General features: G+C 42.6%; 1 protein-coding gene across 1 annotated transcript in view; it reads left to right on the top strand.

Moving 5' to 3' along the window:
• The first annotated feature begins 823 nt into the window (after nucleotides 1-823).
• The window catches only part of TAL2 (TAL bHLH transcription factor 2), a 17,732-nt gene continuing 3,400 nt past the window's right edge, over nucleotides 824-15,155 (top strand). The window contains exon 1 of the mRNA XM_011364957.2: nucleotides 824-901. The gene's annotated coding sequence lies outside the window, so the exon portion shown is untranslated. The remainder of the gene's footprint in view (nucleotides 902-15,155) is intronic.

The following is a 15,155-nucleotide window of genomic DNA, read 5'->3' as shown; positions in this document are numbered from 1 at the left end:
AAAAAAAATGAAAGTGCCCTTTAGAGCTAATGAGAGGTGTATGTTCAGATTCCCCACCTAGATTTTGGATAGAGTTTTTCCGGTAATAAAAACTCAATAAAACAATGTTTATTGAGCAACTATGATTTCATTAGATGCCTGTTACCATCATTTTTAAGCCTTTGCTACAAATCACTAACTTTACATACATTAGCTCACTGAATCTTCACAATAACCCATGAAGTTGGGTTATTATTTCCAATTTACAGCTGAGAAAATTGAGACTAAGAGAAGTAACTTGCCCGGGCTGACAACTGGAGCAGAGATTCAAACACTGGTCAGTCTGCCTCCACAGCCAAATCAAAGGTCTTCTCTTAGCAGCTACACTAACATACCTCCCACTTGGTATTTCTCAATACTTAATTCCATGTAATCCCCACCATAAAAGCAATGAGATTTTATTATTATAATTTCATAGGAAATAGATTCAGAAGGGTAAATTTTTTCTCAATACTATCCTTTTATTTCTTAAAGAAGTAGCAATTTGATTGAGAAAATGACAAAATAGCAGTGAACCTCTAAACCCATTAATAAATACCTCTACTTACAATCTAAACCAGTTACCTCATCATTGTACTTATCCTGGGCAAGACACAGAGTTAGACAGTAGACAGAGAAAATGGGGGAAAGAGGAAGAAAGGGCATCGACAGCGTAGTGTTAAACACAAAGCAGGAAACCTTTGTAATTCTGATTTCAGAGAGTGGATGGATCACTCTCCCTCACCCCCTTTTTTTTATACAATCAGGGCTCTGTTACATTTGGTTCCAAAAGAAGACCATGCCTGAGATGCAATGTTCACTGCTTCTTAAATGGAGGATGTCTGGTAACTCAACCAAGCAGCAAGCTGTGGCAATCTCCCAAGTAAGGATAATTTTATTTATAGAGTAATACTGTTTCTCCTCCATTGTCAATGAAAGTCACTGTATGCTGTGTTGGAAAAAAGCACAGTAGACAGCAGATTTGTTTCCTTCTAAATCGGTACCATTTTTTTCCTTTATTGTTCCTGTCTATGAGTGTGTCCAGGGCCACAAAACCAGTGTACATCGGAGACTCTGGTCTACAGATTCTAGCATCTCTCCTTTTCTGTCATATGTAGAGAATGACCTTGGAGAAGTCCAAAAATGACGATGAAACCACCAAATGTCTCTTTCCTTATCAGAGAAAACCAAAACGCTCATCCCTCCTTACACCCCTCCCAGTGGTCAGGTAGAGATTGGGCCATGTCAGCATATTTCTCCTTTCCAGATGCCTGGATTCCCACATCACCTGCTTTCATCTGTAGTTACTTGCTTTATTATTTTTTTTTTCTGTTTGTTTGAGGGAGGTTAGAGTGTGGGCCTCAGGGAGTGTCTCAGAGGAGGTGAGCTAATCTTTACGTTGTCCTATGGGTCCTGTGAATGGAGTGACATTAAGATCCATGAGAATTTACAGCCTCTGCTGGCTCTGGAAAGATGTTTGTCTAAGAATCGCTAGTAAAACAGTGTCAGCTGCGTGTGAAGGCTTGTTTCTTTGGGCACGCATTTTAGTATTAAATTTGGGAGTAATATTTTATTTTCTCAAGGGTGATAACTTGTTATGTAACTTCATGATCAAAATATACAATTTCTCATATTAAATGAGAAAATTGGGTGAAATGCCTAGCATGACTCGTAGTACTTAATGCTAAATAATGGAGATAGAGTTTTGGTGCCTGGCCCAGAGTTGATGCCCAATGCTACCCACCCCCCTTCAGGTCAGGCCACCGTTCCCTCTCATCTGCATTCCTATCATGACCTCTTAACTAGTCTCCCCACATCCTTTCTTGGTCCACTCTATATAACAGCCAAAATGCTTTTTCTCTGCTTAAAAAGCAATCATCCCAAACCCCTTTCCATGGCCTTAGAAGCATTCACTTCAAAGAAACAAGCTATGTGTCTTCTGACAGAATACGGGCCAGGCTGGAGGTAGCTGTTTGCAGAAATGAGTCACCGTTGTCTTGCGTTCATTCAACAAATGTCTTGTCAAACAGCTTTTACATGCAGTGAGCACAGTTTGTGGGATCTAGTGATTAATGAAACTAAGTCCTTGCCCTTCTAACATTTACAGTGTAGTAAGCAAGCCAAGCAAGTAAACTAGAATGAGATTTGTTTTGAAAAATTCAACATAGGAATGAGACTGCTTTAAAAGAAAATCAGAGTCAAAGGAATTGAAATTTACCAAATAAATTTCCACAGAAAGATAAAACCTATGACCAAGAGTCACACCCACACACCTACACATTAACTGTAAGTGAATGGGCACAGTTTTATTTGGAAAATGCAAATTTAAAATAATGTAAAACAAAATGGAATTCATGGCTAAAAGTAAGGCAAAGAAGTTCATTTTACATTGATACGGGGTACAATTCTCTCAGTAAAACTTCCATGAGTTTTTATGTGTCAAATGCAGTGCATCAAAAGGTATAAAGATCTAAAACAAGCACTCCCAGAAAAACCAGAAGGAAGGAATAGACACTAAGTAGTCCAGGGAGATTTTCACACAACTCTAACAGATCAAATAGATTAAAAGTCCCAAGAATATAGAGGATCGATTTAATGGATTGAAAAAAAAACCCAAAAAAAACAAAAACTTTTTTTCAAATAGAGGATATACTTCCTTTTCTATTGCCAATGGGACATTTATGAAAGCTGACCATATGTTTTACCAAAGAGATAATTTTAATAAATATTCCAAAGCAAAAAATGTATGAGTTATATCTTTGACTACACTGCAATACTATTATAAATTAATAGCAAATGGTTACACAAAGATACAACAATAAGGAGATTTTAAAAATATTTTCTAAAAGAAAATTTTAAATAAACAATAGATATTAGAAACTAATGACAAAGATGCTGCAAATGGAAACACAGGATGACACCAAAAGTATATCGGAAGAAAATTCATGGTCTGAAATGCTTTTCTTACTAAACAAGAAAATATGAAAATAAAATAAACACCCATCTAAGAATGGGAGATGAAGAGAGAACAAAATTAACATAAGCAAATGAGAAAGAGTAGATTTAAAAAAGATAGAGCAGAAATTAATGCATTAGAAAATCATAAAAGGATGAATCACAGAGGTAGTCTTTTAAAAAAGAACAATATACAAGCATCTGCTAAGCTAATCAAGGAGAGAGAATTCGTGAACACAGAACATGAAGGATGGGAAAGGCATTAACACAAATACAGAGATTTTATTTAAATCATTGCATAACTATATGTAATGCTTTACTCATAATTCTGAAAATGTCAAAGTTTATATGTCGAAGTATCAAAATTGACAAGAGATAGAACACTTAAAGGTACAAAACCTACCTAGAAGCATTTACCAGTAAATTCTATTAACTCTCAAGAACCAGCCAATTCATGTGACGAATAAATTAATGAATGCATACACAGTAGGTGAATGAAAGAAGGGCTGGATGGATGGATGGACGGACGGACGGATAAATGGAGAGACGGACTAGGGCCTGGATATACAGAATTGGGGATTGAGGAGGTGGCTAAGAATGCGGTGGGAGGAGGAAGATTTAAGACTGGTTAAGGCAGATGCTTGACCTCCCGCCAGAATGACCTTGGCCCAAAACCACCTGGGCTGATAGAAATCCCCTCTGAAAACCAAAGTTTGGTCTTTCCTAAAACTGAAAACCCCTGCACACAGGACTAGAGGTCCAGTGTTCACAGGATAATCCAGACAGATCAATTAAGCCAGTAAAACCAGATCCTGACAAGGCCAAGCTCTCCTAGCGATCTGCCCTTCCCTCCCCAGCCCACTCTTCCCTCCCTGGGAGACCGCAGGTGCAGTCTCTCCAGGGGGTGGTGAGAGCCATGAATAGTAAGGGTTTTAGCTCAAGCACACAGAGGCATTTAGCTGCCCGAACCTAATCCCCCAATAATCGGATTATGTAAATTTGTACTTCACCCCCTTTTCCCTGGATCTAGCCCCTAAGCTGTCCACATTGGAAGACTGGGATGGGTGAGGAGGCCCCATCATTCTGAAGAATCACTACTAGTGGAATGGTACACCAAAATTGTCCCCGTTTAAAAAATTATAAGACCAACAATCACAGGTAAGAACGTTTTAAGAAGAAAACAAATGTCAACCCTCCCTGGTTCCAAGGTTCCAACACAATTGTGCTTCCTCTGCAGTCCTCACTCCATCTTTCAAGTCCTTGTCCACTTGCAAGCAGATGCTATTTTATAGCTTATTGTTTCTTCAGCATCTGATCAATCTTGCTACCCAGTTGCCACGATTCTTCTTCTTGTTCTTTTTTTTTTTTCACAACTACAGACTATACCATTAAGAGAATATATTACCTCACAGGTTTTTGGCTAAGATGAAGGGTAATATAGATTCTTGGTTTAAAAATCTAACAAGAGCTCTATCAGAATTGTGGTACAGTCAGGCAGGGTGGAAAAGCTTAGTCACCGTGAGCGCCTTGAGGCAGCAATTCCCCGTCCACGCCATACAAAGAAGACAGAAGGGCAGTAAAAGGACAAACAGGCAATGTTTACCACACATATTAGGTTATGTTTCTAAAGGCCCCTGTTGTGTCTCTGCACAAACTGACCAATTCTCTCCAACCTACTCTCCAGTCCTTCCTTTGCTCTGCCACCAGAATGAACCTCGTACCCTATAAATAGAAACATATTACTCCCATGTTCGAGGCACACAGATGCCTTCACATGGACCACTGTCTTCCCCACTCCTACATGTGTAATTCCTATTTAGCCTTTCCCACCTTACCTGGGTTCTGTGCTTTAGATGGCCCTTCTCTGGCCCTCCTCCACCTACCTCGGGCCCATTTCCCACATTCTAGGCCACACTCTGGGTATTTGGGACCCCTGGATTTAGACCATACTATGGATATCCAGGACCTCTGAATTTCTACTCAAATGGCCCTGATTCCATTTTCAGAGTCAGCACAGGGCTCTTTCTTAGGTCTCTGTGCACTGCGAGTCTACATCATATACACAAGACCCCTCACAGAGCAGGACAGAGCTGGAGGGTAGAAAAAAATGGGGCTGGACGTGGATCTGGAGTCTCCATTCGTATCCTTGTCCTGAGTCCCACAAATGTCAGAGGCAGCTCTGCCTCAAAGCCTAGTTTATTTTTTTAATTGTTTATTATTTTTTTTCAAAGCCTAGTTTAAATGTCATCCCTTCTACGAGCAATCTCTGATCCTCCCGCTGGAATCGTTTGCCCCTCTAACTCCAATTTCACACTCTCTGGTACTCAAGACAATCTGTCTTATATCTAGTCATTTTTGTTGTGTCTTCTCCTTCCCAAAGGCTGTAAACTCCTTGACAGCAGATATAGTTTTCTTTACCTTCCTGCCCCCTGAGAACCTAGCAATTCTTACAACAGCTTTTTTATTTATAATAAGAACTGTATTTTTTTTTTTTTTTTGGAGGATGGGGACAAACAGCCCCAAAGTCTCAGTGGCTTCCAACAGAAAAGATTTATTCCCCATTCATGTTACATGAGGGCTATGATTGGCTGCGGGTTTGCTCCATGGCTTCCAGGCTGAAAGAGCAACCCCAAACATGACTCTCTCTCAAGCCTGAGCCCAACTCTCAAGCAATGACTCTTAAATGTGAGTCAGGTCTGCTCACATCTCATTGATGGATGCAAGCCACATGGCCAGGCCTCGAAGCAGACAGGGAAGTGCTCTCCATCCACCTAGCGGGGAGGCACTGCCAGCCACATGGGAGAGGTCAGGCTATATAATTCTCTCATAGGGAAGCGGGCTAGTGGTTGTAACAATAACACACTCTACCACAATAAAATTTACGATATTTTGACTGAGAGGTAGGTGCAGTGCTAAATTTTTACTGTTTTGTTTTTCTCATTTAATGTTCAGAATCTTATCACTGTCCCCATTTTACAGATGAGGAAACTGAGGCAGGGGGAAGTTACATCATTTGCCTGGGATCACAAAAGTGGGTGGATCAGAGATTTCAACCTGGGTATACAACTCCAGAGTCCTTTGTTCCTATCCACCAAGTTGTGATGCACTTGTGAATTTATTGTGCCAAATCCTATGCTGAGTCCTTCAGAGAATGTGACGCCTAGAAATTCCTTACTTATCCATTCATCAGTCAGCCAGCCTTTGATGGATGCCTGTTCACTGGGGCTAGGGAGGGGATGGGAAGATAAATAAAATAAGTAAAATATTACTAAATGGAGATGAGTACTAAGGGGAAGAATAAAGCCAGGCGGGAGTATCGAGAGCACTCGTATCTGTGAAGATGCAATTTTAGATGTTGTAGTCAGAGAACCTTCATCGAGAAGGTGACATTTGAGCAAAACCTGAAATATGACAGTGCCATGAGGGCAGGAATTTGTGTCCGTTTTTTTGAAGTTGCGTTCCCAGTGCCCACCATTGGCTCTGGCACATAGTAGGCGTGCAGTAACAATTCGTTGAATGAATAAAAGGAGATGAGGGAGAGGACTATGTAGATTACTTGGGGAGAGAGTGTTTCAGGCAGAGGAAACATTGCAAAGGCCCTGAGACGGGAGGGTGTCTGGTGTGATCCTGAAACAGAGGTTGGAGTGGCTAGAGCTGAGGAAACTCAAAAGACAGAAGGAACAGGTCGGGTAAAGTGGATCTCAGGAGCCATTCCAAAGACTTGAGCTTAACTCTGAATGAAATGTAGAGCCACCAGGGGCTTGGGGCAGAGAAGTGACAGGAATCTGACTTGGGTTTTCACAGGATCATTCTGACTAATGTTGGAGAACAGATGGAAAGAGGCAAGCTCAGAAGGATCACAAAAGTGGGTGGATCAGAGATTTCAACCTGGGTATACAACTCCAGAGTCCTTTGTTCCTATCCACCAAGTTGTGATGCACTTGTGAATTTATTGTGCCAAATCCTATGCTGAGTCCTTCAGAGAATGTGACGCCTAGAAATTCCTTACTTATCCATTCATCCGTCAGCCAGCCTTTGATGGATGCCTGTTCACTGGGGCTAGGGAGGGGATGGGAAGATAAATAAAATAAGTAAAATATTACTAAATGGAGATGAGTACTAAGGGGAAGAATAAAGCCAGGCGGGAGTATCGAGAGCACTCGTATCTGTGAAGATGCAATTTTAGATGTTGTAGTCAGAGAACCTTCATCGAGAAGGTGACATTTGAGCAAAACCTGAAATATGACAGTGCCATGAGGGCAGGAATTTGTGTCCGTTTTTTTGAAGTTGCGTTCCCAGTGCCCACCATAGGCTCTGGCACATAGTAGGCGTGCAGTAACAATTCGTTGAATGAATAAAAGGAGATGAGGGAGAGGACTATGTAGATTACTTGGGGAGAGAGTGTTTCAGGCAGAGGAAACATTGCAAAGGCCCTGAGACGGGAGGGTGTCTGGTGTGATCCTGAAACAGAGGTTGGAGTGGCTAGAGCTGAGGAAACTCAAAAGACAGAAGGAACAGGTCGGGTAAAGTGGATCTCAGGAGCCATTCCAAAGACTTGAGCTTAACTCTGAATGAAATGTAGAGCCACCAGGGGCTTGGGGCAGAGAAGTGACAGGAATCTGACTTGGGTTTTCACAGGATCATTCTGACTAATGTTGGAGAACAGATGGAAAGAGGCAAGCTCAGAAGCAGGAGGGCTACTGCAATAACCAAGTCCCGTGCGGGGCACTGGAAACTGAGATAAATATATCTGGGAATCTGTCCAGTGCCGGGATTGTTAAACTTGGTCTCGTATCTTAATCTCTTTTTGATACTTTAGTAAAAATAGGTTTCTGATCCCACCCCCAGAAAACCTGATTCGGTGGGTCTGGTTTGTGGGTGTTGAGATCTGCCTCCCCTCACCTTCGATTCTGAAGCAAGTGGTTCTTGTCCTACAGTTGGAGCCTCACTTGGGCTTAAATAATTGCCATCTGATGAATTAACGGCGGGGCACTTAATTTCTGAGGTTTGTCGACGTTGGACAGGGTTAGTAAGCTGCATGCCGGGCCTTTAGCTGCAGCCCAGGTGGGTGTCAGGACCCCTCCCGTCCCCGAGCCTTACACAAAGCGGGGTTCTCCTTCCGCCTCTGCCTCCTTTCTAGGGCATAAGGAGGGCTGGTCTCGGGAAGTGGGGGGCGCGGGAACTGAGGCGGGACCGGCAAGAGTCCCAGGCGGGAAGGAGCACCGTGGGCCGCGCTAACAAAGGGCGGTGTCCTATAAAGGCAGCGGCGGAGGCGGGCGTCCAAGTGAGGGCGCACAGGGCCAGCGACAGCTACAACGACAGCGCGGGCTCCAGGGCTCTGGCTTTTGGCGAGGAGGTGCGTGGACTCCGAAGGAAAGTGGGCGCCGCGGGGACAGGGCTCGTGGGCCAGGGGGTGTCCCCCAGAGTCTTCCCTCTCCTCCCCCCCCCACCCCGAGTCCGAGCCGCACTCGCCTGGGAGGGTAGGAGTGTGAAGGCGACTTGGTAGCAGCTACCAAGTCTATTTGGTGAAAAGACCTGGGGACTTTCTGCAGGGCAGCGGCGGTGGCACAGGATCCTGGCAGGTCCTGTAGCGCGCTGTTGGCCGGGCGTTTCGCTTTTATAAGCGATGCGGGAGATATCCTACAGATCCTCAGAGGGAGGTTTAGAAAGCTCCTGTGTCCTGGTGAGCAACTCCCACGTATCTGGCAGGTGCGAACCTTTAGTATGAGATGCTTTCCTGGACTCCTGAACTACTTATTCTTAAGGCTAGGCACTGCAGACAGGGGGAGAAAAGGTTATAAAAACGAAAAAGGAGAAAGTCAGGTAGTGAAGCGGGCAAGGAGGGGCAGCAGGTAGTGTGGGATGGGTGGCGAGCGTGAGTGTTGAGCACACCTTGGAACTGGCGATTCTCCCAGTGTCCACCCGAAGGCTGGTACTCACAGTAAATGTACCTATTTAGAACATCAGCGTGCAGTTGTCTAACGAGAAAAGTAACTTGCATAATTATACTTATTCTGATTTTTAAAGGATGTATGTCACACACACGCACACCCACCCAAACTGGCTACTGCTGGGGAATGAGATTGGATGGATGGATGGATAGATGGATGGTTGGATGGATGGATGGGTGGGTGGATATGTAGATAGATAGATAGATAGATAGATAGATAGATGATAGAAAGATAGAAAGCCTTGTATTTTTTACTTTACATTCTTGTGTACTGCTTGATTTTTTTTTCTTAAATAAACATGTGTTACTTCTATAAACATATCAAAAGGCAAAGCTGTACCTGATGGAGATTAGGCACCTTCCCTTAACCCAATTATGCAAATCACCCTGCATCTCCTTTCTGGAGAGTGTTTTCACTTACTGTCAAGCGAAAGATAAAAGAAGAGACAAACACACAGGACCATATTCCAGGAAGGTAAAATTAAAGTCTTATTTTAAAAAGTGCCATATGTGTCTAAATGCCTGGGACAGGCCACTTAGGAATGTTAGCTGTATACCTGTGCTGCATCCTTCTAGTTGACCTGGGCTCGGTGTCCAGGAACTACCAGCACAAAAAAGCAGCAACTCCTACTGGGGGCATTAGTCAACCTTCTCTGGGAGTGTGATTGTCATTTGTTTCTCTGGTAACCTGTTGCCTTCAGTGATGACACTATAAACAGGGGCTCACACACACCTATGTTGTTAGTATTTACCATAACATTCCTCCTGCCCAGACATTCCTATTCAGGGTCCATGAAATCTACTCACCCAGGGGGCCATAGAATTCAGGGGTTTTATATAGCTGAATGGGGAAAAAAATTACATCTTTATTTCTACAACATTTTAATCTAAATTTAGCATCCCTTTTATTTGTAAATGTGGGCAATAAACTGCAGTGGTAGTAGCAGTACTGGTGACTTTGTCACCAATAGAAATCATAGATACTTTCATCTCATGTTCCAGATGTTGCAGATATTTTGAAAAAATCATTTACATATCACTATGTAGAAATTATGGTAATAAATCTATTTAATGTGTTAAAAACAAAACACATGAATTACTGTGCTGCAATTTTACGTTAATTTAATAACTATTAAATATAATTGGTTATTTTATATGTCTGTCTCCATGCATTCAAAATCATTATTTTGAGAAGGGAATTAAAGGCTTTTTATTTTATGTATTTAAAATCATTGTTCTGAGATGGAATCCATTCCTAGGATTCCCCAGACTGCCAAAAGTGTCTATGGCACAAAAAAAGGTTATGGGACCCTGACCCAGCAGGAATCAGTAGTGACACAGATGCATAAATACCCAAGCCCGGAACACAGGCTCTGCCACTGATTCCCTGTGTGACCTGGGCCAAAATGCTTTGCCCCTGTTTTGACATCTATGAGATGTTTTCTGACTCCATGGCATCTGGTATATTTTTTAAGCTCTTAAATTAATGTGAAATCAAGATTAGCAGCAATCGGTCCTTGCAACTGGAAAAACACTAAATGTAATTTTCCTTTGATTTAATGAGGACTTTAGTAATTTTCCAGTGACTTCTACTTTGAATTTTTCCAGCTTGTTAAATCACTGATTTCTATTTCCCCCTATGGGGAAGGAGAGTAACGTACTTGAGGATAAATCAACAAGTAATTATTAAGCACCTCCTAGGATGGCAGGCCTCCTCTCAGAAGCTTGTCTTCTCTTCTCCCCATTTCCTCTGTCCGCTTCTAGCACAATGGGATAGAGCCCTCTTAGAAAAGAACACCAGTTAGTTTATCCTGCCTAATCTTTTTCTTCCCAGCTTGAAAAAGACCCCCCATGAGACTAGAGTCGACTTAGTGAATGAGTTAAAGCCTCTTTTGACAAGAGAAGCTTGAAAGTAACTTTGCTCCCACACTCCCGGGCTGCAAAGCAGCCAGCCTCACTGTGAGCAAAACGTGACAGTTTGCTTTCTATCTAAAAATCCTCCTGATTTAGGTTCAAACTTTTATATTTTAGGTATAGCTGAGCAGAGTTCTGACAACACTTGTATTTTCATTGTAGAACCAAAGGCGAAGATATTCAGAAATGGCTTAGGTTAGATAAATGGCAATAGGCAGGGTTTTGTGGCTTTTCAGAGCAGAAAGAGGCCTTGGGGATCACCTAGTTCTGGTTCACCCGTTCACTTTGGGAGGATACATAAGAAGCCTGGAAGCATCCCAGAATGCCTGGGTTATGTGCTGTTTCTCTGCTTCGACTGCCCCTGTGCTTCCCTCTGCATGTTACACAGGCAGCGGGTCCTCCAGGATCCAGCAGCCAGCACAGTATCTGGCACATAGTGTCAGTAAGGATTGATACCAAAGCTTGGAGGGCATATGATTGTACCTGAACCATGGGTTTAACTGGGAGTGTCTCTGCAGAGAGAGGAAGTGGACTTTTGTGGCTGCTGGAGGGAGCCTGAAGCCAGTCAGTGACCTTGAGCCACCATGGTTCTGCTTACCACTGGGTTCTCCACGCAGCACTAGACTCTCCAACCCAGACAGAAGCAGGAAAGACAACAAGAACCAGGCTAGGGACATGTTCTGGGAGTATAAGGATGATTATTTCTACATTAAAGTCCATAAACTTCTAATGTTTTTCTATTTGAAGCAATTAATATATGAATAATTTATTATAAAAATATAAAATAATACCGACTATAAATAAAACACAAAAGTTTCCTTTATCTATCTTCCTCCAACCCACTGTCCTCCCCTAAGTAAGCATTGTTGACAGTTTGACTTGAATCCTTCCAGGTATTTCACTACACGCACGCACGCACACACACACACACACACACACACACACACACGTCCATACACTCCTAAAGAGTGAAACACACACACATAAAGCTCAGATCTTTTCTACTGCATGTAGCTTCTATGTTAGGGGAAAAAAATTACAATGAGTATTTACTTTTCTGTTTCACTTGCGGGGATAATTATAATCATTTAACATCTATTGAGCACTTGCTGTGTGCCAGAACTTCACTGATATACTTTATGTGTATCATTTTGTGTGTCCTTATGGGTAGTACCCTTAGTCGCTCTTCAGTTATGAAGCATTTGAAGCTCAGAGAGGTTAAGAAATTGTTCAAAGTCACACAGCTAGGAGAAGAACCAAACCAAGGTTCTGGCTCCAGAGCCTGTGCTCTTGACCACCACATGGATGCCTCCACTGATGGCTGACTCCTGTAGTGTCAGGGCTTGGGGGTAACAGAGTGACTTGTTCCAGTTAACAGAGTAGCTTGGGGGTAACAGAGTGGCTTGTTCCAGATCATCATTTGGTTCCTATGGAAGGGCAGAGATACCAATTCACTGCATAGTAAAATGACTTCTGGAACATGTCTGCATCCCTAAGCCAATCCCAGCAATGTCTACAACACTATCACCACAGCCAATGCTGCTTATATGTATATGCAGCATGAATTAATATACAAAAAACTGCCTGGCATAAAGCAAGTGCTCTGTTTGCTCTCACTTTCTTCCTGTACAGTTTATAGGATGCTTTCATATGCAGTGTTTCATTTAATCCTTCTAACGACCTTATGAGGAGAGAATGGTATCATTAGCCCATTTGATAGTTGAGGAACTGATGCTCAGGTGAACTGATATAGAGCTGCCTCGTGGCCAGTTAGTGTTTGGTGCTGTGACTAGCACACACACCTTCTGAAGGAAAGGATGGCTTTCCTCTTCTATTTGGTACTCTTGCTGTACCTTCCTGTAGGACGGCAGGTGTCTCGGATGAGACGCTTTCTCATTAAACATAGTTTCCCCAGGCATCAGAGTCTGTTTGGAAGGTAGAGCAGTGGTTCTCAACGCTGGCCGCACACTGAGATTGTAAGGCGGTGCACTGCTTGGATCTCACAAGAAAGAACTTGCAGTTCATTTGCAAGGAGTGCAGTTAGCCCACAGCCTTCAGCTGCAGTACCTTCAGGATGGGCCTCTGTGTTTTCTGGGCAGCCCCCAGCCAATGACTGAGCATGGCAGGGCTACCAGGATCTGGCTATTTCTGCCTAAGCAGGCTTCTCCTCTACCAGGCAGGCTTTGCCCCAGATCTCCCTCCATGTTGGTTGACAGGCAGTTTTTCAGATTTGCATTGCAGGCTCAGGCTCTTCTGACCAGTCCTGCTACTTCTCTGCTTTCCTTTCATGGGTATCAGATGTGCATTGCAGTCTAGAGGCATTCTTTACCCAGTTCTGCTTTCTTCCCTTTTTATCTTTCACAGGCATTAACCCCTGGTAAACTGCTTGTGCACTAAACTCCAATTTAGTATCTGCTTCATGGAGAGCCCAGCTGATCTACCTGGGCACTTTAAAAAACTACTGATAACCTCAGAGATTTTTATTTAATTGGTCTCGGGTCCAGCCTGGTTGATGCCAGTGAGCAGCCGGAGCTGAGAGCCACAGGAACAGAAGAAAAGTTGAGAGGCATAAGTTCCAAGTGTTTTAAATTAGAAAAGACCTGCTTTCTCATAATTCACTGGGGCCTCAAGAAGTCATTTCTTTATGTTCTTTTAAAACAATAAAATAGGCCCACCCTTTCTTACCATACGTGCCAGTTTTGAACCCTCCAACTCCTTCCTGCATTGTAGACTTTTAGCACAAACAACAGGTGTGGAAGGAAGCTGGCATTTTGAGAGACATCTGCTGAGTTCCTGCCTTTCTACTGGTGCTTCATATAACTTAGGTATGATGGTGTTTACCCACAAGCTCATATCCTCTTGAAAATTCAAAAAAAAAAAAATAATAATAAAAGTAGAATTTAGGGAAAAGTTTATTAATGATGTTGACCTGATCATTTTGGTCTTGATATGATTCTTTTACATCTTTCCTTAGTCAGCAAGTGTTCTGGAGTTGGCCCTGAGTGTGAGACTTTGTGCTGTGATTTTTAAGTGCTTCTATATGTGCCACCTCTTCCACCAACCATCTTAGAAGCTCCTTGAAAACAAGTACTCCATGCGACCATATCCACAAACCCAGCTCATAGCACAGGGCCTGGCACAGAGGAGGTCTACATGAATGGTTAAAATAAAAGAATAAAGGCACCAACAACTGAGAGATTATAGCAGGCTTGGTTATAGAAAAATAAGATATCACCCCATCAGGAATTTTTAGTACCCCACAAGTCATTTTTATTTATAAATATATTTATTATCTTGTCGTACTTATTCATCAACACTTTAATAGCAATTACTATGTGTCAGGCATTGTTATAAGTGATTTAAATTTATTATTTCATTTTCCTAAGAGCCTTTGTCTAACAGCAAGAGATACAGATGTTCAGTGAGGGGAGGTCATGGAGTGCGGATGAGGGGAGTATTCTGGGATGGCTTGGGCAGCTTCACAGAAAAAGAGAGTTTGAACTGTTCTTTAAAGAATGTGTAGAAATAGGCAAGGAGAATCAGCAGGAACTCTAAGGAACAGAAAAGGGTATGGGTAAAGGGGTGGAGTTAGGGATACTTACTATTTGGGGGAACAGGAAGGGGCCACTGCTGAGGGAGCTGATTCTGGAGTGGGTGAAAAGCTGATAGTAGGGAGCCAAGAGCACTGGCCTGTCAGGTGCTGCTGGGCTTTGGCTCATTTGCTGGTGCATCATCAGAAACGTTCCCACTGATGTTTGTCAACCCAAGCCGCAAGGAGAAAAGGGACCTGTGCCTCTAAGAGTTAAAAGTGGCACAGTAAGATTTGGTTACATATGAGGATAATCCCCTCACCTAGAGTTGGAGAGGTCATCTAAATGGAGACTTGGGGAGGCCTAGATATCTTCTATAGCATCCATGCCAAATCATCACCCCTACCTGCCCCTTGTCTTTCTTCTTGTCACATGAAATATCCCCATTTCTGTTCTTTGTGCAACAGTGTTTCAAGACTCTTCATCATCCTGTTTTTCCTCTTCTAAATGCGGTCCAGTCTGGGTATTTTAGCTCTTACACAGTGGGGCCCAAATCTTCCATGTGAGGTCTACCAGCTAAGAGGAGAGTTGTGTTACCATCTTCTTCTCCAAATATTAGCTCATAATGGCATTATAGCTGTTTTTTCCTTTTTTTGAAAATCCATATTCAATTATTGGCTAAATATATTTTTCATTACTCAATCCTATGCATATATTCAGTTCTCTACTGTGCTCGATTCTGAATAATTAGGAAGAGTTGTTTATAAAGGAAGTAATGGAGGTATTGG

The sequence above is a fragment of the Pteropus vampyrus genome, unplaced genomic scaffold (assembly GCF_000151845.1).
Source record: "Pteropus vampyrus isolate Shadow unplaced genomic scaffold, Pvam_2.0 Scaffold103, whole genome shotgun sequence".
NCBI lineage: Eukaryota > Metazoa > Chordata > Mammalia > Chiroptera > Pteropodidae > Pteropus > Pteropus vampyrus.
Note: the sequence above shows the minus strand (reverse complement) of the source record. Positions and strands in the feature narration are given on the sequence as shown.